Below are 27,845 nucleotides of genomic sequence, written 5' to 3'. Positions count from 1 at the left end.
AGGAGCCTGGAGATTGTTTCAGATTCTGTGGGTTCCTCTCTCCCTGCCCCTCCCTCCCCCTCTCTCTCAAACATAAAAAAAATTTTTTTAAAGAAAAATACTTTGTGACATCTGAAAATTATGTAAAATTTGAATTGCAGTGCCCATAAAGTTTTATTTTTCCACAACAACATTCATTCATTTACATATTGTCTAACTGCTTTTGCACTACAAGGGCAGAGCTGAGTACTTGTGCCAGAGACATTGGACCCACTAAGCCTAAAATAGTTACTATCTGATCCTTCACCAAAAAAGTTTGCTGACCTCTATGTTACGTTTCTTTTCTGCCCCTAGTCTCTTAGTACCTGAGATGGTCTAGAAGAAAAAAAGGCAAGGGGAACCTGGGTGGCTCAGTGGGTTAGGCGTCTGACTCTTGGATTTTGGCTCAGGTCATGATCTGGCAGTTGGTGGGATTGATTCCCACATTGGACTGCACCCTGGCAGCATGGAGCCTGCTTGGGATTCTCTCTGCCCCTCCCTTGTTCATGCTCTCTGTCAAAATAAACAAACAAGGTAGAGTCAAGGCTATGTTCTACCTAAAGGGAAGGGACAGTTAAGTAAAAATTCTCCAAACATTTCTTCTTTTTAAAAGCAGAAATAGGGGCGCCTGGGTGGCTCTGTCTGGTAAACGTCTGACTTTGGCTCAGGTCATGATCTCACAGTTCGTGGGTTCGAGCCCCATATCAGGCTCTGTGCTCAGAGCCTGAAGCCTGCTTCGGATTCGGTATGTCTCTCTCTCTCTCTCTCTCTCTCTCTCTCTCTCTCTCTCTGCCCCTCACCCACTCATGCTCTGTCTCTCAAAATAAATGTGTTTAAAAAAATAAATAAATAAAATAAATAAATAAATAAATAAAAGCAGAAATAGCAGCCTAGAGGAAATTCTTTGAGTCAAATGATGTCAACTTACAGCAACAGCTTCCAAAGTGGGTTGCCCCAGCCCAGTGAGTATGCAAGAAAAAAGAACTTCTTAGGTTTTTAAATCTCATCTTTTCTGCTTTCTGATCTTGAGTTTCATAATGAATATGTATCCGTACAGAAGCACATTATAAAATACATGAGATTTTTGTTTGGCATTCACAATAAAAATTGGAGACCACTGCAGGTCTCTCAATTAGAGGGTGATAGTGGCAACTGGAGAAGGCAGCTGATCCAAAGCAATCACTAAAAATTTAGCTTCTTTGCCTTCTTACAAGTTCACACACTATAGTTATGAGATCATACTTTGAATTTGATTTAGCATTTATCCCACTAGAAAAGAGACTACCCAGATATTATGGTATTTTAGTTGTGTGGAAAGTAACATCCCTCTTACTGGTAGCTGGCCAGTTTATTTTTTTTAATCTGAAAGATTCAGAGTATGATCTTCAAAATGTAAAATCTAAGCCCCAAGTAAACTAAGTTCTTCTGAGAAATAGCATTTTCTGTGGATTAGCACCACAAAAAAATACAGGGGAGAACTCCAAGAGCAGAGGGGTTAGTCTGCCACCATTATTACGATCTATTCCACCTGGAAAATTCTGTGCCTCCAAGAATAGCGCTGAGATAGAAGTTAACATGCTACTTTTAATCATGAAATTTGGGGCACCTGGGTGGCTCAGTAGGTTAAGTGTCCAACTTCAGCTCAGGTCATGATTTCTGAGTTTGAGCCCCACACTGGGCTCTGCCTTGACAGCTTGGAGCCTGGAGCCTGTTTCAGATTCTGTGTCTCCCTTTCTCTCTGCCCCTCTCCCACTTGTTCTTTCTCTCTCTCTCTCTCAAAAATAAACATTTAAAAAAAATCATGAGGGGCACTTGGGTGACTCAGTCGGTTAAGCGTCTGGCTTCAGCTCAGGTCATGATCTCACAGTCTGTGAGCTTGGCCCTGCGTTGGGCTGTGTGCTGACAGCTCAGAGCCTGGAGCCTGCTTTGGATTCTGTGCCTCCCTCTCTCTGCCCCTCCCCCACTCACACCTCTGTCTCTCTCTCTCTCTCTCTCAAGTAAATAAACATTAAAAAAAATTTTTTTAATAAAAAAATCATGAAACTAGAGATTAAAAAAAAAACACAGCAACAGGTGAGGTGGGCCTGACTGAATCAGTAGGCACAGCATGTGACCCAATCTCAGGGCCAGGAGTTCAAACCTCATGTTGAGCATAGAGATAACTTAAAAAAAAAAAAAAAAAAAAAAAAAAAAAAGGAACCAAAGCAATCATTATGCAATCATTATGTATTTTGTGCTTAAGAAGAATTTTAGATTTCAGAGGGTTTTTTGAGCTTTTATACTTGAATTTGTTCTTCATTTAAAACACTAGTTTTAACTTTTAAAATGGTATCAGTGTTGAATAACTGATTTTAACAGTTTTTAATCCTCACGTTAATTAGGTTGGGAGAAATCCCTGATAAGTTAACAAGAAATTGGGAAACCCACTATGGTTTTCTTCAGTGAAAAAGAATCCCTTCATACCTAAGTGGTTCACAGAATATTATTTGACTGAAGTCTTTTTAATTTTTTAAGTTTATTTATTTTGAGAATGAGAGAGAGAGAAAAAGAGAGAGAGAGAGAGAGAGAGAGAGAGAGAGAAACATGAGTAGGGGAGGGGCAAAGAAAGAGGAAGAGAGAGAGTCCCAAGCAAACTCCAACGTCTCAGCACGGAGCCTGATTCAGGACTCGAACTCATGACCCTTGAGACTAGGACTCCAGCCAAAATCAAGAGTCAGACAGTTAACCGACTGAGCCACCCAGATCCCCTGAGTGAAGTCTTCATGGGGGCACACTGGTTATGAAAAATGACTTATTTTTTTGGTTTAGGTTTTTTGTTAACATTATTTTTAGTTCCCATGGAGCTGAATTACACAGTTACAACAAAAGATTATAACTCAGAATAAAGAATCAAACATATTCCAAAATCTAAACACCAAAACCTGACAGTTAACACGGGAGGCATTAAATCTTATTTATCTCCCTCACCCCAGCTAACTAAACACCCTATCTTTTGAAGGTTGAGGCCCTGAAATAGATACTTTCCTAATGACTTGAGGGATTCATTGAACTTTTTACATTCCCTTGAGTGCCCAGAGAACTTGACATGATTACTTCCTATCATGGTGCTTTCCTTGTGCTGCTCTGTGCTATGTGGGCACACTGGTAGCAGTGAGCATAGGTCTGGCCAGCCCTGCCCCTAACACGTGCAGAGCCCAAGGCAAGAGTATTAACAAGGCACACATCCTACATATCTTATTATTGAAAAGTTATACATCAGGGGTGCCTGGGTGGCTCAGTGGATTAAGAGTACAACTCTTGATTTCGGCACAGGTCACGATCTTGTTGTGCATGGGTTCATTCCCTGCGTTGGACTCTGCAAGGACAGTGCAGAGCCTGCTTGGGATTCTCTCTCTCCCTCTCCCTCTGTCTCTGCCCCTCCCCAGCTCACTCACATTGGCTCTCAAAATAAATAAATAAACGTTAAAAAAAAAAAAAAAGGTTCTACATCAGACTGACAAACTGTTAAGTAAAAGATATTCAATCCTCCTACCTTAACAAAATACACCTTCATAAGGATGAGGAAGCCCGGGTTCTTTAGAGTTCTTTGCTTCTTCAGAACTCTCTGCTAGACCCGGGAGCACACTCGGGGAGGGTTGGCAACTGGTTCAGGACATTGGCTTCAAGCTTTTGTCCTGTACTGTGATGGCCTGCAGCTTATCCATGTGGACCCTTCCCCGTGTCTGAGTCCCATCCATGACCAACAGAGAGCCACCCCCAGGCTTTGGGGTGCACACAATAGTGTGCTGCCTGACCTCATGAGGACAGACATGGGGGAGAGGTTGGTGCTGGCCCTGAAGGCAGGCTTGAGACCATTTTGGCAGGTCTCCAATTCCTGGGTGCCTGGAGAGTGGTCAAGGATGGAGATTGGGCTCCAAGAGCACATGTCTCCATGGAACACTTGGAGAGAAATGCAGCAAAAGGAGCCAGCGTGGGCTCTCACATGCAGGGTCCCTCCACCCCTGACCGGCGTCTACGGATAGTTATGCTCTCAGACTACAGCATGTGCCAATCCAGCATCAGAAACAATGAACCTTCAGGGGTGCCTGGGTGGCTCAGTTGGTTAAGCATCCAACTTCAGCTCGGGTCATGATCTCGTGGTTTGTTATTTCAAGCCCCACATCGGGCTATCTGCTGTCAGTGGGGACCCCACTTCAGGTCTTCTGACTGCCTCTCTCTGCCCCTTCCCCATGCACATGCTCGCTCTCTCAAAAGTAAGCATAAAAAAAAAAAAAAAAAAAAAGGAAAGAAAAGAAACTGATCCTTCAGTATTTCCACATTCAAACAGTTTATTCCCAGTGCTCAGCCAGTCATGTGGCTCTGCCATCAGTGACTCAGCAAACAAGAATTTCAGTTTTCTAATCCTTTTTAAATTGCCCAACGTATTTCCAGTACAAGGGTCATCCAACTTGGATGGCATTTATTATGGACAGAGGGAGAAAAACTATTGCCTTCTTCCCCACAAAGATTAGACCAATCCCTCTGGTATCTGATTCTCCATGGACTCAGTAACCCAATAAGGGTTCCTTGTCCCAGCCCTTCCCACCTACCCCTCAATTCCCAAGTCCCCAGCTGCAGACAGGTATGTATTGTCTGCATGCTTCCAATTCAGGGATGAAGAATACTATCTGTAGTAAAGTGAACAATCCTCTCTTCTCCCTAAAAAATCTGCCTCCAAGTCCCCAGAATCTGTGAGTGCTACCTTATGTGGCAAAAGAGACTTTATAGAGGTGATTCAATTAAGGATCTAAAATTGGGAGGTTAGCCAGATTATCTAGGTGGGCCCTAAACATAATTGTAAGGGCCCTTCCCTTATAAGAGGGAAGCAAGAAGCTCAAAGAAAGAAGGCAGCAACGTGACAACAGCAGCAGAGACAGGAGTGACATAGCCAGAGCCAAGGAATGCAGGCAGACTCTAGAAGGAACCAGTCCTGTGAAACCTTCACCTTAGCCAGTGAAACGGATTTTGGCTTTTGGCCTCCAGAACTAGAAGAAAATAAATTTGTACACACCACCAAGTTTACGGTCATTTGTTACAGCAGCCATGGAAAACTAACACAGTCTTCTTTAAACAGTCTCTGAAAGTCTGATAACAATGTCTATAAAATATTGATGATCTACTAACCTGACAAATGAGTAGACACATGTATCTAAACCCTATATTGTGACTTCCAGATTGAACTCTGAGACCCAATTAATTTTTTTTTTTAATATTTATTTTTGAGAGACAGAGCATGAGCAGGGAAGGGGCAGAGCAAGAGGGAGACACAGAATCTGAAGCAGGTTCTGAGCTGTCAGCACAGAGCCTGACGCAGGGCTCAAACTCACTAACTGTGAGATCATGACCTGAGCCGAAGTCGGACACCCAACTGACTGAGCCACCCAGGTGCCCGAGAGACCCAATTTCTGAGCTTTATAGGAAGAATTTGCCTGGCTGGAGCTAGGGACATGGTTGGGGAAAGGAGCAGAGACCTAGTGTTGGGAGAGATTGCTTCTGGTCCTGCCACGATCAAGTCACTGACCACCCTGAGCCACCATGATCACAAAGATCCCTTCAGATCTAAAAATCAGAGCTGGAGCCAAACATGTCTTACCTTTGAACTTCACATTCACACATTCCTGCTATCACGACCTCTCTCCAGGCTTCTGGTCCCCATGTTCTCCAAGGCAAGTGCACACACACGCACACACACACGAGCTTGCACACGCGTTACTACTTCTGCTGGGAATGGTCTTCCCAGCCTCACACTCTGAGCCCTCAGGCTTATCCCTCAACACTCAAATCAAGAATCACCACCTTTGTTGGGGCGCCTGGGTGGCGCAGTCAGTTAAGCGTCCGACTTGAGCCAGGTCACGATCTCGCGGTCCGTGGGTTCGAGCCCCGCGTCAGGCTCTGGGCTGATGGCTCGGAGCCTGGAGCCTGTTTCCGATTCTGTGTCTCCCTCTCTCTCTGCCCCTCCCCCGTTCATGCTCTGTCTCTCTCTGTCCCAAAAATAAATAAAAAACGTTGAAAAAAAAATTAAAAAAAAAAAAAAAAAAAAGAATCACCACCTTTGAGAAAATCTCCCACCTTCCCAAAGCAGAATGGTTGTCTCTGACCTTGGTGCTTTCAGAGAACCATGAAAGCGGTTATTATAGTGCGACTGTTTATTTCCATTTCTGTCTCCTGAAACCAGAATGTGGGCTACTCCTTTACACATACTCCGATCCATATTTATACTTCTAGCACGTATTTCTGTGGTTGGCATACAGCCCACACTCCTATTATATCTGTGGACTAGATAAAATAGAAATTGATTATTCCCTGAATTCTGAAGAGCCTTCTTGGGGCTGGGCGTGGGGCGGGAAGTGGAGAGGGATGGAGGTAAAGTACAAGAGGACAGGGAACTCATGTTTCAGCAAGACATCCAGAGCCCTGGAGAAAAAGAGGAGGCTGATTTGTGTGATGATTTAATTCAAGGCTATCCTCAGATGCTCATTGTACATGCAATTTGGCATCTCTCTTGACCTTGCTTCAAAGTCAGTTTCTGAGTGGAGTTAACAGTACGAGCTACCTTGCACAGCAGTCTGCTGATTAGAAGCTCTTAACTGGGGCGGATGGCAGGCAGCCACACACGATTTGTCAGCTCTGCGTCCTTGCGTGCCTCTCGGCAGAGGCTCCGACTTTAGAATTTCATGGTAGCTAGTTAACAACCCTGTCCTCACAGACCATTCTGGATAACAACTCAAAACTGTCCACACTCATTTTTCCTTCTTAGACATTAAAAAATACCCTCCCCAACGCCTTGAATGCTCCAAGTAGATCGTGCATTTTCCTGATGCACAAAGCACAAAGGCCAAACCCACTCAGAAAACCTCTTTGAAATGGAAATGAGGTTGTCATTTCCACACACCTCGAAAAACCATGGAATTAGACTTCTCATAGAGACTGCTGTTAATTTACAATGTGTCTTTGATCATGCAGCACTCTTTACTATGTAATCATCTCTGTGTATTCCTTTGCTATTTTTTTTTGTGTGTTTATTATTTTTGAGAGAGAGACAGAGAGCAAGCAGGGAAGGGGCAGAGAGAGGGAGACACAGAATCAGAAGCAGAGAGCTCTCAGCACAGAGCCCGATGTGGGGCTCAAACTCACAGACCGCGAGATCATGACCTGAGCTGGAGTCGGCTGCCCAACCGACTGAGCCACCCAGGCGCCCCTCCTTTGCTATTTTTTGTTAACTGTGTATCTATGCTGGTTTAGAATTTCACATTTCAGGCTCAGCTGTTTTAAGGTACAATTTTGTACATTTTCCATGTGCCAGATATTATGCTAAGTACATTCTATTTCTCATTTGATCTTCATAACAAACTCAGACACTAGGCATTATTACACTCTTCTTAGAGAGGAGGAAAGCTTACATGTAGAGAGACTAACTTTCCTGAAGGCACAAGGCTAGTAAGATGTGGAAGCAAGAATCAGGCCCATTTCTGTTAGATGGAGGGATCTAATCATCAGACTATCTTCTTGCATGCTTTTTATAACGCTAATGAGACATTATATTGATTAATAAATACTACTCAGCAATTAACAATAGCCTTTGGGGGTAATGAAAAAATGTAATCCTTGTTTCCAAAATTCAAGATTTCTGTAATTTCCATTGTAGAAAAGCAGAGGCTCTGCCATCATGTAATATCTATTTATCATCTAGGTGCATAGCGCTACGTACTATCTACGTGCAGTTTCCTGGCATTAAGGGCTGATGGTTAACCCTCTTATGACTGGGTTTTTTTTTTTTAAGCTTTTAAATGTTTACTTTTTATTCAGAGAAAGAGAGTGTGTGCATGAGTGGGCGAGGAGCAGAGAGAGAGGGAGAGAGAGAATACCAAGCAGGCTCTGTGCCATTAGCACAGAGCCTGACATGGGGCTTGATCTCATGAACCACAAGATCAGCACCTGAGCCGAAATCAAGGGTCAAAAGCTTAACTGAGCCACCCTGGAGCCCCTGTTTTAATTCTTAAAGTTAGAGAGAGCAGAGTTAGAGCCCCAAGGACTCCCCACATGGATCTAGGCCAAAAATGAAATCTAGGTTTACCATGTACATGTAAATGTACATTGAGGGAAACATTAGTAGAAATTAGAATGCTTTGTGGAAATTCACATTAACTCACAGCCTGTCATGTTCTGTGCCATTGTTATGATGAAATCCATTGTGAATTAGGATTATTTAAGTAAACACCATCTGTATAATATCCTGCAAACTGGATCTTCTATGGAAGGATAGAGACTATGAGAGGATTTCGAAGGCAAGCACAGTGAATTTAGGGTTTATGGATTGTTCCAGATTTGCAAGAAGAGTCAGATTCACTCTTGGCCTAGTCTTGGCTCCTAAAAGAAGCTACTCGACTCCTCAAGGGCAAGAATAATAGACTTCAGTGGTTTCCCTGATGTCTATAAACAAGCCCACAAGACTGCATAAAAATCATTGGCAAGTATTTTTAAAATACAGGCAGATGAGCCTCACCCAGCATAAGTGTCAGCAATAATAACAACTAATACTTTACACAGTAGCATTTACTGTGTTCTGGGCACTCTTGCAAGCACTTGACAAATATATACTCATTTAACCTGCTCAACAACCCTGTGAGGTAAATATTGTTATCATCACCATTTATCAGTGAAGAAACTGAGGCAAAGAGAGGTTAAGGAATTTGCTCAAGGTCACCCAGCTAGTCAGGGGCAGAGCCAGACCTGAATATAAGCTGCCTGGCTCCAGAGTCTGCCCTGTTAACCTCTATGCTATGTTCTCGACAATCTGTACATTAACGAGTTTTCTAGTGATTCTGATGTGCAGTAAGCCTTGGAAGCCCTCAATGAGTGTAGGAATCTCCTCTTACAACCTGCTACCTCGGAGCCTCTGAGCTAGGGTTGGGAGTCCACCACCTGAGGACAGCCTGGGTTTTAAATATCTAGTCATTAGCATCCTCTGCTCTGTGGAGACTAAGTCTGATCCTGGAATGCAGATAGGAGAGTGTGTATCGGGAGTAATAAAGTGGTATACTGGATTGGCTCCTATAACTTGCAAGTTATACACACCTCTTCTCAACTCTGTGTTTAAGAGCATCATGTTGGTAGCTTGGAGTCCACCCTGATCGGAGCATTGCCAGCAGAGAAATCAGCAAATGCTACAAACCAGGGATTCTATTTCTCCAGAGATCCCGTAGTTAAACCTCTCACCAGCACAGCACTGGATTTGCGCCACAATCCCCAGATCGACCACCTATCACTTCAGCACATTCGTGACACTCTCCAAGCCTCATTTTTCTCATCTGTGAAAATGGAAGCAACGATAGCTGTGGAAATCAAAGGAGGTAAAAAATGCAGAAGTATTGGACATAGTTTTGAAGAGATGGATGAAGAGTGGTCACCTTACCAATATTCTTTCCTTTCCATTTCCCAATCGCTCCCAAACATGGGAAGATACGTAGTGAATCCTCCCCTCATGCCTGCTTTCCCAAGCTGGATTTCTGCTCCTGCACCAAGGACACGTTGCTTAGACCCCAAAGTCTGGAAGTGTTTTGCTAAAATTGCTGTTTAGCTATTTTACTCCCATACCCTTTCTATAGGAATCAGGTATGAATTTGAGGGGGAAGGGTTGCCTGAATCAGCAGATAAATTCAAGTGACAAAGTTTATCATGGGGATGTAATGCACAGCACTGGGAAGAGTCAATAATATTGTAACACTTTGTACGGCAACAGATGGTAACCAGACTTACTGCGTCCGTCCCGCTTTGTAACAGATCTAAATAGCGAATCACTGTTGCATACCTGAAACTAGTATAATATTGTTTGTCAGCTGTTCAATTTACAAAATCCTTTGAAGTTTATCCAAAGGACACAGGAGTGCTGATTCATAGGGGCGCATGTACCCCAATGTTTATAGCAGCGCTTTTAACAATAGACAAATTATGGAAAGAGCCCAAATGCCCATCAACTGATGAATGGATAAAGAAGATGTGGTTTATATATACAATAGAATACTACTTGGCAATGAGAATGAAATCCTGCCATTTGCAGCAACGTGGATGGAACTGGAAGGTATTATGCCAAGTAAAATAAGTCAGGGAAGGACAGATATCATGTTTTCACTCATATGTGGAACTTGAGAAATTTAACAGAAGACCATGGGGGAAGGGCAGGGGAAAAAATAGTTTCAAACAGAGAGGGGGGCAAACCATAAGAGACTCAAATACAGAGAACAAACTGAGGGTTGATGGGTTGAGGGTGGGGGAGAGAGGAAAATGGGTGATGGGCATTGAGGAAGGCATTTGTTGGGATGAGCACTGGGTGTTGTATTAAGCGATGAATCACGGGAATCTACCCCCAAAACCCAGAGCACACTATATATACACTGTATGTTAGCCAACTTGACAATACATTATATTAAAATAAAAATAAATTAAAAATTATATTAAAATTATATTAAAATAAAAAAAAATCCTTTGAAGAGAGAGAGTGAGCCTGGGTGGCTCAGTTGGTTGAACATCCAATCAGGTCATGATCTCGCAGTCCATGAGTTCAAGCCCCATGTCAGGCTCTGTGTGGACAGCTCAGAGCCTGGAGCCTGCTTCGGATTCTGTGTCTCCCTTTCTCTGATCCTCCTCCACTCACATGCTCTCTCTCTCGCTCTCTCTCTCTCTCACAAAACAAACATTAAAATAAATATAAATACGTAACTAAAATCCTTTGAGGGGAGAGAGACAGACAGACACCAGCACCTAGAGATACAGAGGAAGAAAAACCACACTAAGAGGAGGGGGAGTGGTGGGGGGAGAAAAAGGATGCTCTCAGCACACTGATACATTAGGTCTCTGTGCAAAGGCAGCAGGCTGCAGGAGCAGCTTCAGCAAGCTTTTGGGCAGGGATTCTAACTATTGCCCACGAACACTGTTGTCAGGACGATGCTGAAGAGGCAATTTATTAGTTATACATAGAACACTCCAGCTGCTCAGAGGGAGCACCTGAGGGTCACAGGCATCAATGATGATCAAAGATCCAAAACCAGGTCACAGAATGCAGGAGGGCCAGCTGGAGGGCTAAGGGATCCACTCAACGTTCCTCGTGTTCTCCTCCCATCCTATTGAAAGACTAAGAACCTGTCTAGAATTAAAAGATGAAAAATCGGCTCCAACTGAAAAAAGAAATGCAGCCCGTTTTTTTTTTAAAACATTAATGGATATCTATTTTTAATGTTTATTTTTGAGAGAGATAAAGAGGTGGGGGGAGGGGCAGAGAAAGAGGGAGACACCGAATCTGAGCCAGGCTCTGAGCTGTCAGCACAGAGCCCGATGTGGGGCCCGAACCCGTGAACCGTGACATCATGACCTGAGCTGAAATTGGACGTCTAACCCACTGAGCCACGGGTGCTCTGGCCCTGCTGTAAATCAGGCTGGGAGGATGAACACAGATAAAGACAGCTGCAAAGTCAATAGGAAGCACTGAAACAGATGTAAAATGCCACAACCCACCCTTCCCCACCAACTTTGAATGGTTACTGCTTTCTTTCCAATGATGCCCCATCCCATTTGATTATTCCCATCTCTTAGTAGGGATTCCCAATTGTTAAACCACCTCCCCTCAGGGCAGCACCCAACACCTGGTTTACTCCTGCTTTTATATATTTTTTTCCAGACATGCTGATTCTTCATTTTTTATCAGACTTTGTATTTTTTAATACTTTAAACAGGTTTTATATTATATATATATATATATGCATATATATATAATTTATTATCAAGTTAGCCAACATACAGTATATACAGTATGCTCTTGGTTTCAGGAGATTCCCATGATTCATCGCTTACATACAACACCCAGTGGTCATCCCAACAATTGCCCTCCTCAGTGCCCATCACCCATTTCCCCCCTCCCCCCCCTCCCCCATCAACCCTCAGCTTGTTCTCCGCATTCAAGAGTCTCTTATGGTTTGCCTCCCTCTCTGTTTGAAACTATTTTTTCCCCTTCCCTTCCCGCATGGTCCTCCATTAAGTTTCCATGTTCCACGTAGGAGTGAGCACATAGGATACTCTTGCTTTTCTTAAAACCACCGCAGAAGTGGCACCCAATACAGAGCGGATCTAAGCTTCCCTTACTCCTTGGAATCCTTCAGAAGGAAGCTAAACCTTACAAAAGGCTTCCTTCTCCCCTCTTCTTTGAGGTCTCCCCTGCCTGCATGAAGTCAATCAACCTGATTTGGCCAGACCACAGGTATGGGCCAGGTGATTTAAATGCCATGAGGCCTCACTGTCCTCCCCCTGCTTCATTCCCCCTAGCGCTGGGGAAATAAAGTTGCAATGAGGTAGTGCTACAATTCTGAAACAGTTACTGGAATTCGGAATTACAATTGATAGAGAGCCTTTTACTGCTCATTGCTCATCTTTGTGCGTTTGACTAGAGTAGGCAATGATATGACTAGTTTTTTGGTGGGAAGGAGTAGGGCAGGGCCTCAATAGCTCAGCAGCCTTTGACCAGAAACCCTCCCACCAGGATTCCTGTTCCTGTTGACAATTTGCTTTAACATTTGAGGTTTAATCTTTCTTTCTGAACTACTCTAATTTTGTGTAAGGGCTCCAATGGCTACCACCTGATGTTAATGTGCAGGGTTTCCACAGAATTAGCAAAATGGTCAGCAAGAATGTCAAAGCTACTACAAGGTCCTGTCATTCTAGAAGTGTTCATGTTTTCTGGGGCACCTGGGTGGCTCAGTTGATTGAGCATCGACTCTTGATTTTGGTCACGATCTCACAGTTGGTGGGATCAAGCCCCGTGTCAGGCTCTGCAGAGCCTACTTTGGATTCTCACTCTCAAAATAAATATACAAACTTAAAAAAAAAAAAAGTGTTCATGTTTTCTCAGCATAATGACAATTCCTGGTTACTTCAATATGAGATTACAGGCTATTGATACTACCAGCCTGATGCTTGGACTTTTCCAGGAATTAAAAAAAAAAAAAAAAAAATCACAGGGGCACCTGGGTGTCTCAGTTGATTAAGTATCTGACTCTTGATTTCAGCTCAGGTCATGATCTCATGCTCTGTGAGCTCGAGCTCTGCATCAGGCTCCTCACTGACCGTGCAGAGCCTGCTTGGGATTCTTCTTCTCTCTCTTTCTCTCTCTGCCCCTCCCCTGCTCACAGTTTCTTGGTCTCTCAAAATAAATAAATAAAGTTTTAAAAAAGTCACTGTTTTAACATTAGTCATAGGTTGCTTATATAACGTTGCCCCTAAGAGCAAAAAATTGGAGCCAACTCCAATAAGTTTATTCATGGGGTAGAAGGATTGTGGGTTTGGCCTTAGGTAGACCTCAGCTTGCCTCTTCTTAATGCTGTGACCTTGAGCTATTATGTGTCCTCTGAGCCCCAATTTCCTCATTTATAAAATAGAAAGAATTACTAACCTCAAAACACTTCTGGGAGGTAGGTGTAACAATGTATGCAAAATCCCAGTGCAGTATCTGACACACAGTAGGTACTCAGCATGCAGTTGCTGTTTTTAGGACTATAAGGTACTATCTGGTTGCCAACCATGTAATCCCTCCCCTCACTCAAGTCTGAGGCCACCCCACACTTGCTCCAGCCCCTGCTTCCCACCAAACGGCTCAACTCTGGGCCAGTGTTTATACCAATCCAGACCTCGATGTCAACCCTTTCCAGGAGCTAGTTTTCCTGCCCACACCCCCTCACCCCTTCTACTTTGCGATGTAGACGCATGCCCTGCTCCTGTAGGCCTGAGCTTTGGTGCTCCACCCAGTACCAAGTCTGTCTCTTGGGAACCCTCCTGTCAGACTCCCAGCCCCCACAGCCCCTCCTCCACAGGGAGGATCAAAGACAAGAGCACTGCTCACCGGGCTGCTCCCATGATGTGGTCCTACCACCAGCTAACAAGCCTCCCCACCGCCTGGATTTGCAAGTACCACCTGTTGTGACTCCCAGGCCTTGGGATAGTCCAACATCTTACTTGCAGCTCGACCTTCCTTCATCTGGCCTGGATAGCGTGTCCTGCCTTCCAGATCCTCCTTTCACCCAACATATGTTCTTGCAACTCATGGATGGCCCAGCCCAGTTATCGGGCCTACCTCCTGAATGCGGTTCATTCCTCCAGCCTATTCATAGTGGTAGATACACCAGGACAGTGAAACTATTATATCAAAGCCTTTAACTGAGGGTTCGTGTGGAGTATATCAGATCTAGTTAGCCTTCGACCTTTTGTCCTTGCAAATGGTATGGAGCCTGCAGATGTTAGGATGCTGGCAAGTTACCACTTCTGTGGAGCTCTGAGTTCATCTCAAATGTTCATGTTTCAAAGAGCTGGAGAGTGGCTACTCTTCACATTAATCAGTTCACTGAAGACAGCTTCAGTTTAGATGGTAGATTAGTGTTGTAATAGCACAAATTCTTTAGAAACAAAACAAAACAAAACACCACACAGCTGTCAGTTGGTTGTTGACTATATTAGGAGCTGAAAAGTAATAAGCGGGCATGGCTGGTGCTGTTTTGTCAACACTGCCCCAGAGGTGTGCCCGGGGCTGACCCAGCAAATCACTGGATTTGGTCACCCTCTCTTCCTGATAAGGCATCTGGGGAGGCTTCCAGCACTGTGTGTCGTTATAAAGAATGGTGTCTCTAAATTTTCTAACTGCCATTGGCAATAATGTAAGTTACAAGGAAGACAAGAAAGTTTTTTGTTGTTGATGTTGTTTTAAGAGAGCATAGGCAGGGGAGAGGGGCAGAGGGGCAGAGGGGGAGAGAGAGAGAGAAAGAGAGAGGGAGGGAGGGAGAATCCCAAGCAGGCTCCACACTCAGTACAGAGCCCAATGTGGGACTTCATCCCACGACCCTGGGATCATGACCTGAGCCAAAAATCAAGGCACCCCGAGAAAAAATATTTTATGATAAAAATAATTCATGTTCACTTTAGAAACTGAGAAAAATACAGTGAGGCATAAAGAAGCAGATAAAATCATCATCTATACCAGCATCAAGAAATACGCACTGCTAGGGGCACCTGGGTGGCTCAGTCGGTTGAGCGTCCAACTTCATCTCAGGTCATGATCTCACAGCTCGTGAGTTTGAGCCCCACGTCGGGCTCTGTGCTGACAGCTCAGAGCCTGGAGCCTGCTTCTGCTTCTGTGTCTCCCTCTCTCTCTGCCCCTAACCCACTTGCCTCTGTCTCTGTCTCTGTCAAAAATAAACATTAAAAAAAATTTTTTAGGGGCGCCTGGGTGGCGCAGTCAGTTAAGCGTCCGACTTCAGCCAGGTCACGATCTCGCGGTCCGTGAGTTCGAGCCCTGCGTCAGGCTCTGGGCTGATGGCTCGGAGCCTGGAGCCTGTTTCCGATTCTGTGTCTCCCTCTCTCTCTGCCCCTCCCCGGTTCATGCTCTGTCTCTCTCTGTCCCAAAAATAAATAAACGTTGAAAAAAAAATTAAAAAAATAAAAATAAATTTTTAAAAAAAGATACGCACTGCTAACATTTGTACACTTTAATACTTGTGGCTTAAAGAGAACTCAGGTGTTTATAGGAAACAATGTTTGGAGGAGAAAATAGAAATGACTGAGCACTTCTTACGTACCAGACTCTATACTAAGAGCTTTAGTGCATATTAGCCTATTTAATTCTCCTAACAGCCCTGTGAGGGATGCTTGTGAGGTAAACAAAAGCAGTTTCAAACCAGGCAACTTGTCTGGACCATGTGTCCTACCCAATACACACACAAAGGAGAAAGAGGGGCTACTAATATTCCTAGGACTCAGAGGACCATTTTAACAGGGTACATCTCAAGAAACGAATTTTGTAATTCATCAGAAAATGTATTATCTGGTGATTTACGGAACAGGAGCAATATCAAATACAAAGCCATCAACACTGGTAACCTGTACTAGTTCTGTTCATATGGCGCTGCTCCACAGTTTAACATGTTCTGTTATAGGCGGAATGACACCATAGCTAAACTTGTGTCCATTCCTTTATTCCTTAATGCATTCGATCTATTGTGCTGGGAGTGACCTGGGGGAAAAGTCTGGGAGAAGAGAGAAATAAAGGAACACAGAGAACAGTGCCCAAACAAGCTGGGGTAGGAGACCCCCCGAGACAAGCTTTCCAGCTCCCAGTTTAAAATTAGCCTCGTCTGAACACAATTAGCCCTTCCGTGGACTAGTGTGATAGTCACCTTGCTGGTCTACCAGCACCCACTCTGACATGCTCCCATCCACTTTATACATAGAGCACAAACATACATTTGTGTTTTGTAAAAACACAAATTCGGGCCTGCTATCTCTTACAATGACAAGCTCCTTACCTGGCCCACTAGACCCTGTGAGCCTCATACTGGCTGCTGTGGCTCCCTCGGACTCCTAGTCCTTCTCGCTTCCAACACAGCCTATGTTATGACCTTAGCCGACATCACAGTCCACAGGCTGCTTCTCCTTCCTGGGCTCAGAGGCCCATTCCTCAGAGGAGACTTTCCTGACCCACCTGAATATGCCAAGTTTCCATTCAGCGGGGACTTAAGGCACTGTCCACCTCTCCTTCCCAGCACGTGACACAATTCCAGTTTTACATTTGTGTGCTTGGCCACTTGAGAATATGTGTCTCCCTGACTGGAGTGTGAACTCCATGAAAACAGGCTCCATGTCAACAAGGGATCCCAAGGGGATCTAGCAAAGCCCCCGGCATACAGTAGACATGCAAAAAATGAGTAAGTGAGGGGTGCTTGGCTGGTTCAGTCGGTAGAGCATGAGACTCTTGATCCCAGGGTCGGGACTTTGAGTCCCATGTTGGGTACAGAGATCACTTAACAACAACAACAAAAAAAAAACAACAAAAAAACAGGGGCACCTGGGTGGCTCAGTTGGTTGAGTATCTCACTTTGGCCCAGGTTATGATCTCACAGTTCTTGAGTTCAAGCCCCACATTGAGCTTTCCACTGTCAGTGTGGAGCCCACTTCCAATCTTCTGTCTCCCTCTCTCTGTTCATCTCTCTCTCTCTCAAAAAATAAACAGTAAAAAAAAATTTTTTTTAAATAAGTGATTGACTAAAAACAAAAATGTGACTGGAAAGTTTACTAGTTGCTGTTTTTTAAAGTAAGTTGTCCAGGTGGCTCAGTCAGTTACTTTGGCCCAGGTCATGATCTCATGGTTCGTGAGTTCAAGCCCCGCATCAGGCTCTGTGCTGACAGCTCAGAGCCTGGAGCCTGCTTCGGATTCTGTGTCTCCCTCTCTCTCTGCCCCTCCCTAGCGCTCTCTCTCTCTCTCTCTCTGTGTCAAAAATAAAAATAAACCTAAAAAAATTACAAAAAGGAATCTGGGTAATTAACGGGCTAAGTTAACGACAGCATTAAGGGGAAAAACAGTAGTAAACAGTGAGCACTAAGCTGATTTTTACTATTCCTACAAAGAACAGAAAACCGATTCCACGGAGAGGGCTTCAGCTCTGTGGGATGGAGCCTCAAGGAATGGTGGTGTTACGGGGTTTTAGAGCCATATCCACAAATAGTCCATATGCTAATGGGCTTCCTGATGGCTTGGATTCAGCCAGCAGAGTTAAGTCACAGACTGCAAACTGACCATTTCACCATCAGGGGGTTTTGCTGCTGGTTCTAATCAGTACTGAGAAAAACTATTCTAGTTCTTCCTTCTGGAGTCCTGACTGCTATCTTGACATTTCTCTTGCCCTCTGCCGCTCTCAGACTTCTGCAAGTCCTCACTAAGAGGACTCGTCACAAAGACTGGGTTTTCTTACCTTTACCCAGTGACATCGGTTTACATGCATCTATAAAACGAGGCCAATGTTATCTTCCTCAGAAGATTCTTGTATTAACATAATTCAAGGAAGGGAGATAGTGGGGCATATACTTAGTAAAGACCACTTAGAGGTTGTTGAAAATGTCCGTGATTTAAATAACATTGGTTTTTCTTGAGGACTAGCATGTCAAGTAACTTGTGCTATGCTACTAAAGGCTATTCATTCCCACTTCCATGCTGATTTTTTAATATATGAATGTTTATTCATTTTTGAGAGAGAGAATATGAACAAGCAGGGGCGGGGCAGAAAGAGAGGAGGCCAGAGGATCCGAAGCAGGCTCCGCGCCGAAAGCAGTGAGCCTGTTGCAGGGCTCGAACTCATGAACCATGAGATCATGACCTAAGCTGAAGTCAGACACTCAACTGACTGAGCCACCCAGGCGCCCCTCTATACCGAACTTCTAATGCAGAAGCAGAAAGATAGCTTATGGAGAATCTCCCTCAACAAGTTTTTCTTCATTATTTTAAATAAAGAGATGCCTTCGTCACCATAACAGTCAAGACTGAGCTTGTTTGGAGAAATTCCTTAGACAGCTCATGAAAGTGAAGACTTAGGATGGGGGTGGTCCATAAAGTACAGAATTTGGTCAGAGCTCTGGGTTCTTTTTAGCATCTCATCTTGATTTCTTACAAGCTATGTGATCTTCTCAGAGCCTCAATTTCCACATCCGTAAAACTGGCTGTGATCGAATTAGCTGCTCACCACCTCATTGTAGGGACTAACATTTTGTGGGAAATGGCCAACTCCCACATGAACTGAGTAACTCTTAGTTGTGCATATAAAAATATCAGTTTTACAATAACAATAACCTGGCCTAGTTCTCCATAGAAACACAACCATATTCCCATATTACCATAGGCAGCAAGTTGGTCATAGGCACCCGATAAAGCTCAACATACTTAAGTGTTAGGGGCCCCAAAACACCAATATAGAAGATGACCAAGTGACCAGGTGAGGTTTAAAACCATAATATTGGCATATTTTTCTAGGAAAATGTCCTGTCTCTAGTCAACCAGGAAGGAGTATATCAGTATAATGCATGAATTGTGTCCCCATCTGATTAAAATTAAAGGCATTAAATTGTTGCTATGTAAATGCTATTCTAAATGAAAACACTAAGAATATACATATAAGATTTGATGTGAGATAAGCACAAGAAAATAGTCTAAAAACAAACATATTAAACATAATCCCATGTGACTACTAGCTTTAAAGGAAAAGTCTCTACATAGAGTTGATGACCAAGCACCTGTACTCCCTATGTATGTATGTGCAAATGCACACGTGCATAGCCTGTTTTTCCCAAAGGAATTTTCATTTATTTGAAGCAAATAAATGAGTCATTTTGTCATTCCCCTCATCCCTTTATTTTTCAGGTTAGGAAAGGATTTCATGCGTCATTCAAACTAATTTTTTATGCCTGAGAAAGTTCCAGCTAGCTTAGAAGCAGGCTGCCCAGAGACAAAATGACAGGCCGACTTTTTGTGGGTCTCTTCAAACGCTTGGTAGCTAATGTCTGCAAGCAAAATCTGTGTGTGAAGACTGTGCAGCCTGATTCTCCCTGAAGGAAAATCCTAATCACCAATTTCAAAAGCATGAGCTTTGCTAACGAGCAACGCTGCAATCTGCAGCCATTATGTTTTGCTTGAAACCAGATATCCGTACAACTCCAAGTGCAAAGAATCAATCTCAATGCCCTGAAGATTCTTCAGGCAGTGATTAATCATGGGGAAAAAAACCCTATTTTCAACTTAATTGGTTGGAGGCCAACCCATAGATCTAAAAAACGCAATTCATAGCCACTAATGAACAGCTATTCAAGAAATGCACACGTTGAAAACACTATTTATATACATTATAAGGAATGTATAATGCAGAAGACTGCTTAATTCACACAAAATCTTGCTGGTCTTATTTGCTTGCTCTATTTTTTTCAGTTCCTATCTGCTGCTTCAATAAGTGAAAAGAACCTCTAGGCAGAAGCCATTGAAACATTCTTTAAACCCTGTGCATATTTTTATCAAACATTCCAAGGCTGAATCACAATGCTGATGCTGGCCAAGGAATCACAGAACAAGGGAGTTGTGTGTGTTTGTGTGTGTGTGTGCCTGCTTTTGTCTTTTCAACCCTTCTTTATTACAATTGTTATGAAGCTTTAGGGGATCAGTTATGGTTTGACTGCCTGTGTAGCCAGCTCATTTTATTTTATTTCAAAAAGCAGTTGGAAAATTCTCCATCAAGGCTTAGAATGGTTAAATCTCAAGTTCAGAAGGGGCCCTTTCTCGGTGAAGGTACTGGCAGAAAACAGCGTTCCCATGCACAGGATGTACCTGAAGATCATGTCATGGCAAGACGATTTAGAGGGATGTGGGCAGGGTTAAGGGATCCAAAAAGGGAGGAGGAAGCACCCGGGGTTCATGGTGGGGCTCTTACTACCCTGGCCTTGAAGGGAGAGAGCAGTAGATAGTTGTGGGTGCTGGGAGAGATGGAGCCATGGAGGGAGCTGTAGCCCACCACCATCCCCCCTCCCCCGCCTCTGGAGGAAGACACAGCCACTGCTGGAACCGTAGGTGCTGAGCAGGAAAGGACCTCCATCTTCCCTTTCTCCCACTCTCTACCCCCTTGGCAGTACCTCCTGCTGGATGAACCCCATGGGAAGCCAGTGGCAGGGATGCTGTTGCTAAGGCTCAGCTCCCAGGTAAACAGATCAGGGTAGACAGGGATGGAGAATGGAAGAGGGGAGCACGAGAACAAAGAGACTAACCCAACAGACCCTTAAAGGCCTGCATGTCTAGTGGTCCTTAGACCTGTGCAGGTGGCAAAGCATACATAGACCAGCTTATTCCTAGTACAGTACCTTCAGTCTGACCAACTGTAACTGCATGCCTACCACGTGCTAGGCCCTGCTAAAAGCAGGTAAATTCAGAAATGCATAGAGTATTAATCCCTGTCCCAGAAGAACCTGGAGCCTAAGCTAGGACAGACTGGCAAGGAGATAATGCTTGTGTAGCATGATACATAAAAATGGATGTTTACTTGCAGTCATCTACCGTAGGCTTGTTTCCAACAGCACGAAAGTAGAAATAAATCTTCCATCAGTTAGGGAGGAGTTAAATAGGTGGGATATCCATTCAGTGGAATCCTCTGTCGTTGTAGATTTATTTTAGTTTATTATTTAATTAATTTATTTTAGTGTTTATTTTTGAGACAGCGAGAGACAGAGTGTGAGCGAGAGAGGGGCAGAGAGAGGGAGACACAGAATCTGAAGCAGGCTCCGGGCTCTGAGCTGTCACCACAGAGCCTAACGCAGGGCTTGAATTCAAGAACCCCGAGATCATGACCGGAGCTGAAGTCAGATGCCTAACTGACTGAGCCATCTAGGCACCCCTAAATTTATTTATTTTGAGGGGGGTGGAAAGGCAGAGAGAGAGGCAGAGAGAATCCCAAGCAGGCTCCTTACTTAAGTCAGCACAGAGCCTGACAAGGGGGCATGATCCCACAAACCCCAATATCAGGACCTGGGCCAAAAATCTCAAGTCAGACACTCAACGGACTGAACCACTCAGGTGCCCCTGTACTTGTACACTTAAAATGAATATATTTATATAGTGCTATAGGACAATCACGGAGCTAAGCTGTTTAAAAAACATGGGAGCTGAAGGGGCACCTGACTGTCTCAGTTGTTAAAGCAGGAGACTCTTTATCTCAGGGTTGTAAGTTCAAGCCTTACATTGGGTGTAGAGATTACTTAAAAAGTAAAATCATTAGTTCATTCATAAATAAGTATTAAAAAAAACACAGGAGCTCAAAGTTGTATATAATATGCTGAGATTTGTGCAAGAAAGAGGGGGAAAGAGAGAAAGATCAGTATATATGTTTTTTTTCATATATTGGTCAAATTCTCAAAGGCCATAGGTGGCCTCTGTAGAAGATCATAAATAAGTATTAAAAACAATACAGGAGCTCAAAGTTGTATATAATATGCTGAGATTTGTGCAAGAAAGAAGGGAGGAAGAAAGAGAGAAAGAAGATCAGTATATATGTTTGTTTTCGTATACTGGTCAAGTTCTCAAAGGCCTTAGGTGGCCTCTGTAGAAAGGAGAGGTGTGGCCAGGGGACAGGGTAAAGAGGAGGCATAGGATTTACTTTCTTTAGAATTTTGGACCACATGTATGTATTGCAAATTAAAAAATAAAACGAATGAAAATTAAAAATTTTAACTTAGTGGGAAGGCAAGCTGGTGCAGGCACTGTGGAAAACAGTATGGAGTTTCCTCAGAACACTAAAAATAGAACTACCCCACGACCCAGCAATTACACTATTAGGTATTTATCCAAGGGATACAGGTGTGCTGTTTCGAAGGGACACATGCACCCCCATGTTTATAGCAGCACTATCAACAAGAGCCAAAGTATGGAAAGAGCCCAAATGTCCCTCGATGGATGAATGGATAAAGAAGATGTGGTGCATATATACAATGGAGTATTACTCGGCAAAAAGAATGAAACCTTGCCATTTGCAACTACGTGGGTGGAACTGGAGGGTGTTATGCTAAGTGAAATTAGAGAAAGACAAAAATCATGACTTCACTCATATGAGGACTTTAAGAGACAAAACAGATGAACATAAGGGAAGGGAAACAAAAATAATATAAAAACAGGGAGGGGGACAAAACAGAAGAGACTCATAAATATGGAGAACAAACAGGGTTACTGGAGGGGTTGTGGGAGGGGGGATGGGCTAAATGGGTAAGGGCACTAAGAATCTACTCCTGAAATCATTGTTGCACTATATGCTAACTAATTTGGATATAAATTTAAAAATGAATAAAAGTAAAAATAAAAAAAAAGATCCTCTCTCTCCCTCTGCCCCTCTCCCCCATGCATTCATGTATTCAGTCTCTAAAATAAAATTTAAAAAAAATAAAAAGGAAGCAAGGAAAAACACTGCTGACATCAAAAAAATTTTTTAACTCAGCATAATACGGTAGGTAGCAGCACAGGGTGTACAGAGCCCAGAGGGGTCTGTAGCCCAGCCTGAGCCCCGAACTTCACCTTGAAGGAAGGGCACAGATTGGAGAGGAAGGACTGAGGCAGCAGGGACGGTTTAAGCAAAGACAGAGGTCTGAGGTGGGCTGTGCGCCATGGGCTGTGTGCCATGGACTGTGCAAATCCATGTACTGCAGGACTAAAGAAAGTGAAGACCCAAAAAAGTGAAGTGGGAAGGCACAGGAGAGGGGACAGGAGAGGGGACAGTGGTGGGAGCCCTGTGGCCCCTGCTATCAAGGTGGGATTTCCTGCTCAAGATGAAAAGTCACTGTAAACTCTGGGGCTAAGGGGGAGTTTGAGGGAAATGGAGAGGATCAAGTTGTAGTCCTTCAAACACTCGTACATCTAATCCCATCAGCTGAATATAAATCTGGGCCAGCAGGAGATCCAAGGATTTGATTTTTTTTTTTCAACGTTTATTTATTTTTGGGACAGAGAGAGACAGAGCATGAACGGGGGAGGGGCAGAGAGAGAGAGAGACACAGAATCGGAAACAGGCTCCAGGCTCTGAGCCATCAGCCCAGAGCCCGACGCGGGGCTCGAACTCACCGACCGCGAGATCGTGACCTGGCTGAAGTCGGACGCTTAACCGACTGTGCCACCCAGGCGCCCCGAGATCCAAGGATTTGATACAAATCAACAGGAGACCATTGCCTAAGAACATTTTTTTTTTTTTTTTTTTTTTTTTTTTTGCTATTAAACTATCATCTGTGCTTGCTGTTGGTTCATGCATTTTGACAGATTTCAGAAGAGAGTTCCTGGAGAAAACTGGAAACGGAGAACATTCTATCAAGTAGCTTACTATCAGGATCAGCAAAGACACATTGATGTCAGGGGCAGCTCGCCTTGTTAACACCACACTACTTTTCTGAGGGGCACAGGGTGAGAACCACAGCTCTCATCCAACCCACAGCTCCTGTGCCACCAAACCTGACCAACTCAGCAGTTGCTGGAGGAAGGACCATCTGGCCCCAGAGCAAACCTCCCACCCTCTACCCAGTCCACGTAGAAGTAGAGGATCCCTGAGATTAAAGCTGTAGGGACATCTGAGCAGCTCAATCAGTTAAGCATTTATTTGATCTTGATTTTGGCTCAGGTCATGATCTCATGGTTCACTGATAGCATGGAGCCTACTTGGGATTCTCTCTCTCTCTCTCTCTCTCTCTCTCTCTCTCTCTCTCTCTCTCCCTCTCTCTGCCCCTCCCCTTTTTTATTTTATTTTTTTTTTAATTTTTCTTTTTCCAACATTTATTTATTTTTGGGACAGAGAGAGACAGAGCATGAACGGGGGAGTGGCAGAGAGAGAGGGAGACACAGAATCGGAAACAGGCTCCAGGCTCTGAGCCATCAGCCCAGAGCCTGACGTGGGGCTCGAACTCACGGACCGCGAGATCGTGACCTGGCTGAAGTCGGACGCTTAACCGACTGCGCCACCCAGGCGCCCCTCTGCCCCTCCCCTTCTTATGCTTGCTCTCACAATAAATAAACATTGAAAAAAAAATAAGTTTACAGCTTTAGTTTCTTGTCACAGATCTCTTCCTCACTACGTATATGAGCTTGGGCAAACACTTAGCAATCTGGATTCCACATCCAGGAAATGGGGGTATTTATACTATCTCGCTAATACACAGGTATGTTGCAAGAAGAAACTGAAATAGTGTATGTGAATGTGCTTCAATGAGGGGCATCTGGGTGGCTCAGTCGGTTGAGCATCCAACTCTTGATCTCTGCTCAGGTCCTGATCTCACAGTTTGTGACATGGAGCCCTACATAGGGCTCTGCATGCCAGCAAGGAGCCTGCTTGGGATTCTCTCTCCCCTCTCTCTCTGCCCCTCCCCAGCTCATGTTCTCTTGCTGTCTCAAAATAAATAAACTTAAAACATAAAAGAAAGAAAAATAAAGCAGGAAATAAGTTTGTCATTAATAAAAATCCACTGATGACTGTCCCAGACACAAAACAGCTTAATGGAGCTCCTGGGCCCTGCCTTACTCGGCATTCAGTAACAATCAAAAACAATGAAACAAAATCTCCAGTTAATCTCCTTTTTAGTCATGGTGAGATCAATGTTCAACACATCATAGATTTCCAATAAAATAGGTGGACTGATGGTATTTCAAAAGACTAACACATTCTAAGGCTTATACTTAGTTTTGACATTGACTCAAGCAAAGAAGTTGAGCAAACCTTTTACTTCTGTGTAGTGCAAGATGATTTAATCAGTAGCTTGAGAGGGAAAGGAAATAAGTAGGAGGAAAGAAACACAGGTGTTAGAGCCTTCGATTCAGTTCATAATTAAGACTTTCACTTGTTTTGTGCCCCGAGCGAGTGGCTCTTGCCCCAAACCTCAGTGTCTCAATACTCTGAGGTGAATAAGGAAACACCACCACTTGACCAAACTATTTTCTCCTTTTTTCCCTCCTCCTACTCATTCTTCACATGAGGAAGAATCTAAGTTAATGGAGACTGGTTTTCCAAACGCTTCCACTTAAAAACATGTAAAGGAGCCCCACACAACTTGCAAGTCACGGTCCAAGACACAATGTAAGCATTACATCCACTGCCAGCTGTGCTTATCTTGAGAGAAGGACGCCGAAGTCACACATTTGTTCATCCATTCAGCAACTTATTAGCACCCCGCCCCCAACCATGGTACAGGACAAAGTACTAACTGCTGGGGATACAGGGTGGATGAAACAGGCATGGTCCCCACCCTCACAGAGCTCATGGCTAATAGGGAAACAAAATAAATAAACCCACAAATATAAAATTGCTATCGTGCAATGAAGGCAAAGAGGGTCTATGTGCGGCAGTAATGGGGAAGGTCATTTCTATTGTGGGCGTCCTAGTGCAGGTTCTCTGGAGGCAGAGCCTAAAGAAAGGATGCTTGCACAAATCCTTCATTGAGGGGGTGCGCTCAGGACAAACCTGTAAGGGACTGAAACAGGGAGAGGGGGAAATCTGGGAAATTTGGGGTTTCAGGAGAACTAGCCGCAGTCTGGTCTCGCCGAGAGCTCTGGAGCATTAACTGCAGGGCCAAATTTGTCCCACTCACAGGCAAGGGGGCTGAATGTTCTTACCCCACATCAGCTGATGGTTAGTGAAGGTTGCTCTCTGGGGACAGAATAACCGCCCAGGCATCTTTCAGCAGGGCAGTGCTCCTCGGCTGAATGCAGTGCTCTGGAGCGGGGGCAGGTGTGAGCAGTTAGCAGCAGCCACACCTGCAGAGGCTAAGGGATGGGTGCACTACTTGGGTGCAGGTGATGTAAATAGAGCATCAATAGCCTTTGCTACAGAGTGTCTGGGGAGGCTTCTCTGAAGTCCCTTCTAAGCTAAGAATTAATAGAGGCGTACGAGTTAGCCAAATAAGGGATTCCAGGTTCCACCGACCATGTGTGCATGAAGGAAAAGATCAACAGGGCTGGGAGAATTGTGAGGAAAAGTCGATCAATATTACTTGGGGAGAGTCTAGATCCTTTTGGATTTTGTCCTAAAGACAACAGGAAACTACCGAAGCATTTTAAGAAGCGAAGGGACACAATCCTCGCCCATATTTTATTATCACTTGGGCCTGGCAGAGAGTGTGTAGAAGAAGGAAAGGGAAGATGCTGGGACCCACATGGAGGCCAGATGGTAGCTGTCTGGGCTGCAGTGATGGTGGTGTAGAGGAGGGTGGAATGGGGACTGAAAGAAAAAGATGGGCTCGGCATAGATTTTGGAGGTAGAATCAACAGAATCTGGTAATGAATGGCCTGTGATGGGCAAAGTTTTACATCTTTTGTTTTAAATTTTTTTTTTAACGTTTATTTTATTTTTGAGACAGAGAGAGACAAAGCATGAATGGGGGAGGGTCAGAGAGAGGGAGACATAGAATCTGAAACAGGCTCCGGGCTCTGAGCTGTCAGCACAGAGCCCGACACGGGGCTTGAACTCACAGACCGCGAGATCATGACCTGAGCCGAAGTCGGCCGCCTAACCGACTGAGCCACCCAGGCGCCCCTCCTTTCTTTTTTTTTAATGTGTTTGAATGTTTATCTTTGAGAGAGAAAGAGACAGAGTGCGAACAAGGGAGGTCAGAGAAAGAGGAAGACAGAATCTGAAGTAGGCTCTAGGCTCTGAGTTGTCAGCACAGACCCCAGTGCAGGGATCGAACCCACAAACTGTGAGATCATGACCGGAGCTGAAGTTGAATGCTTAATCCACCCAGGTGTCCCTAAAGTTTTATATCTTGACTGGAGATAGAGGTAAGAATTTTTAGTTATGCTATTTCCCCTCTTTTTGTTTGTAATGTGCAAAATATAGACTTAGGGCCTGGTGTTAAGGGTACTTTTTTTTTTTTCCCATTTGTGTTAGTTGGCAAGGCATACCTAAAAAAAACTGACAGTGATGGAAGAGAACAAAACAGCCACTCTGAGCAGCCAGCCCAACCTCTGGAGATTAAATGGCATGTTCATTTAATACTGCTGCAAAACACACAAGCGCAATGCTTACATCATGCATATGTTATCTCGACTTCCGTGGGTGAGGAACCTGAGCTGGCTTACCTGAGCTCTCTACTCCAGGGTCTCACAAGGCTGTCTCCACAGTCAAGGCTGGGGTTTCATCGTGAGGTTCAGGAGCTTCTTCCAAGACCCCACAGTTGTTGGAAGACTTCATCTCCTTGAGACTATAGACCTTCTGGCGGCTTGCTGCTTCAGAACCTGCCAGAGAATCTCTGACTTCTAGACCCTTTTAAAGGGCTCACCTGACTAAGTAAAGTCCTCTCAGGACTATTTGATGAACTTAAGCTCAACTGACCAGGTACTTAATTCCACATGAAAGATCCCTTCACTGAGGCCATTTGAGAAAACCTAATCACAGGAATGAGATTCCATGGGGAAGGGATTACACCGGGGCCCGGGT

The 27,845-nt window shown here is 44.1% G+C and overlaps 1 protein-coding gene across 1 annotated transcript in view; it reads right to left on the bottom strand.

The window, feature by feature from the left end:
• NAPEPLD (N-acyl phosphatidylethanolamine phospholipase D) overlaps nucleotides 1–27,644 on the bottom strand; it is a 79,826-nt gene extending 52,182 nt beyond the window's left edge. Inside the window, exon 1 of the mRNA XM_045052298.1 lies at nucleotides 27,488–27,644. The gene's annotated coding sequence lies outside the window, so the exon portion shown is untranslated. The remainder of the gene's footprint in view (nucleotides 1–27,487) is intronic.
• Nucleotides 27,645–27,845: the final 201 nt, after the last annotated feature.

This window comes from Felis catus, chromosome A2 (assembly GCF_018350175.1).
Source record: "Felis catus isolate Fca126 chromosome A2, F.catus_Fca126_mat1.0, whole genome shotgun sequence".
NCBI lineage: Eukaryota > Metazoa > Chordata > Mammalia > Carnivora > Felidae > Felis > Felis catus.
This window is presented reverse-complemented; position numbering and strand designations above follow the sequence as displayed.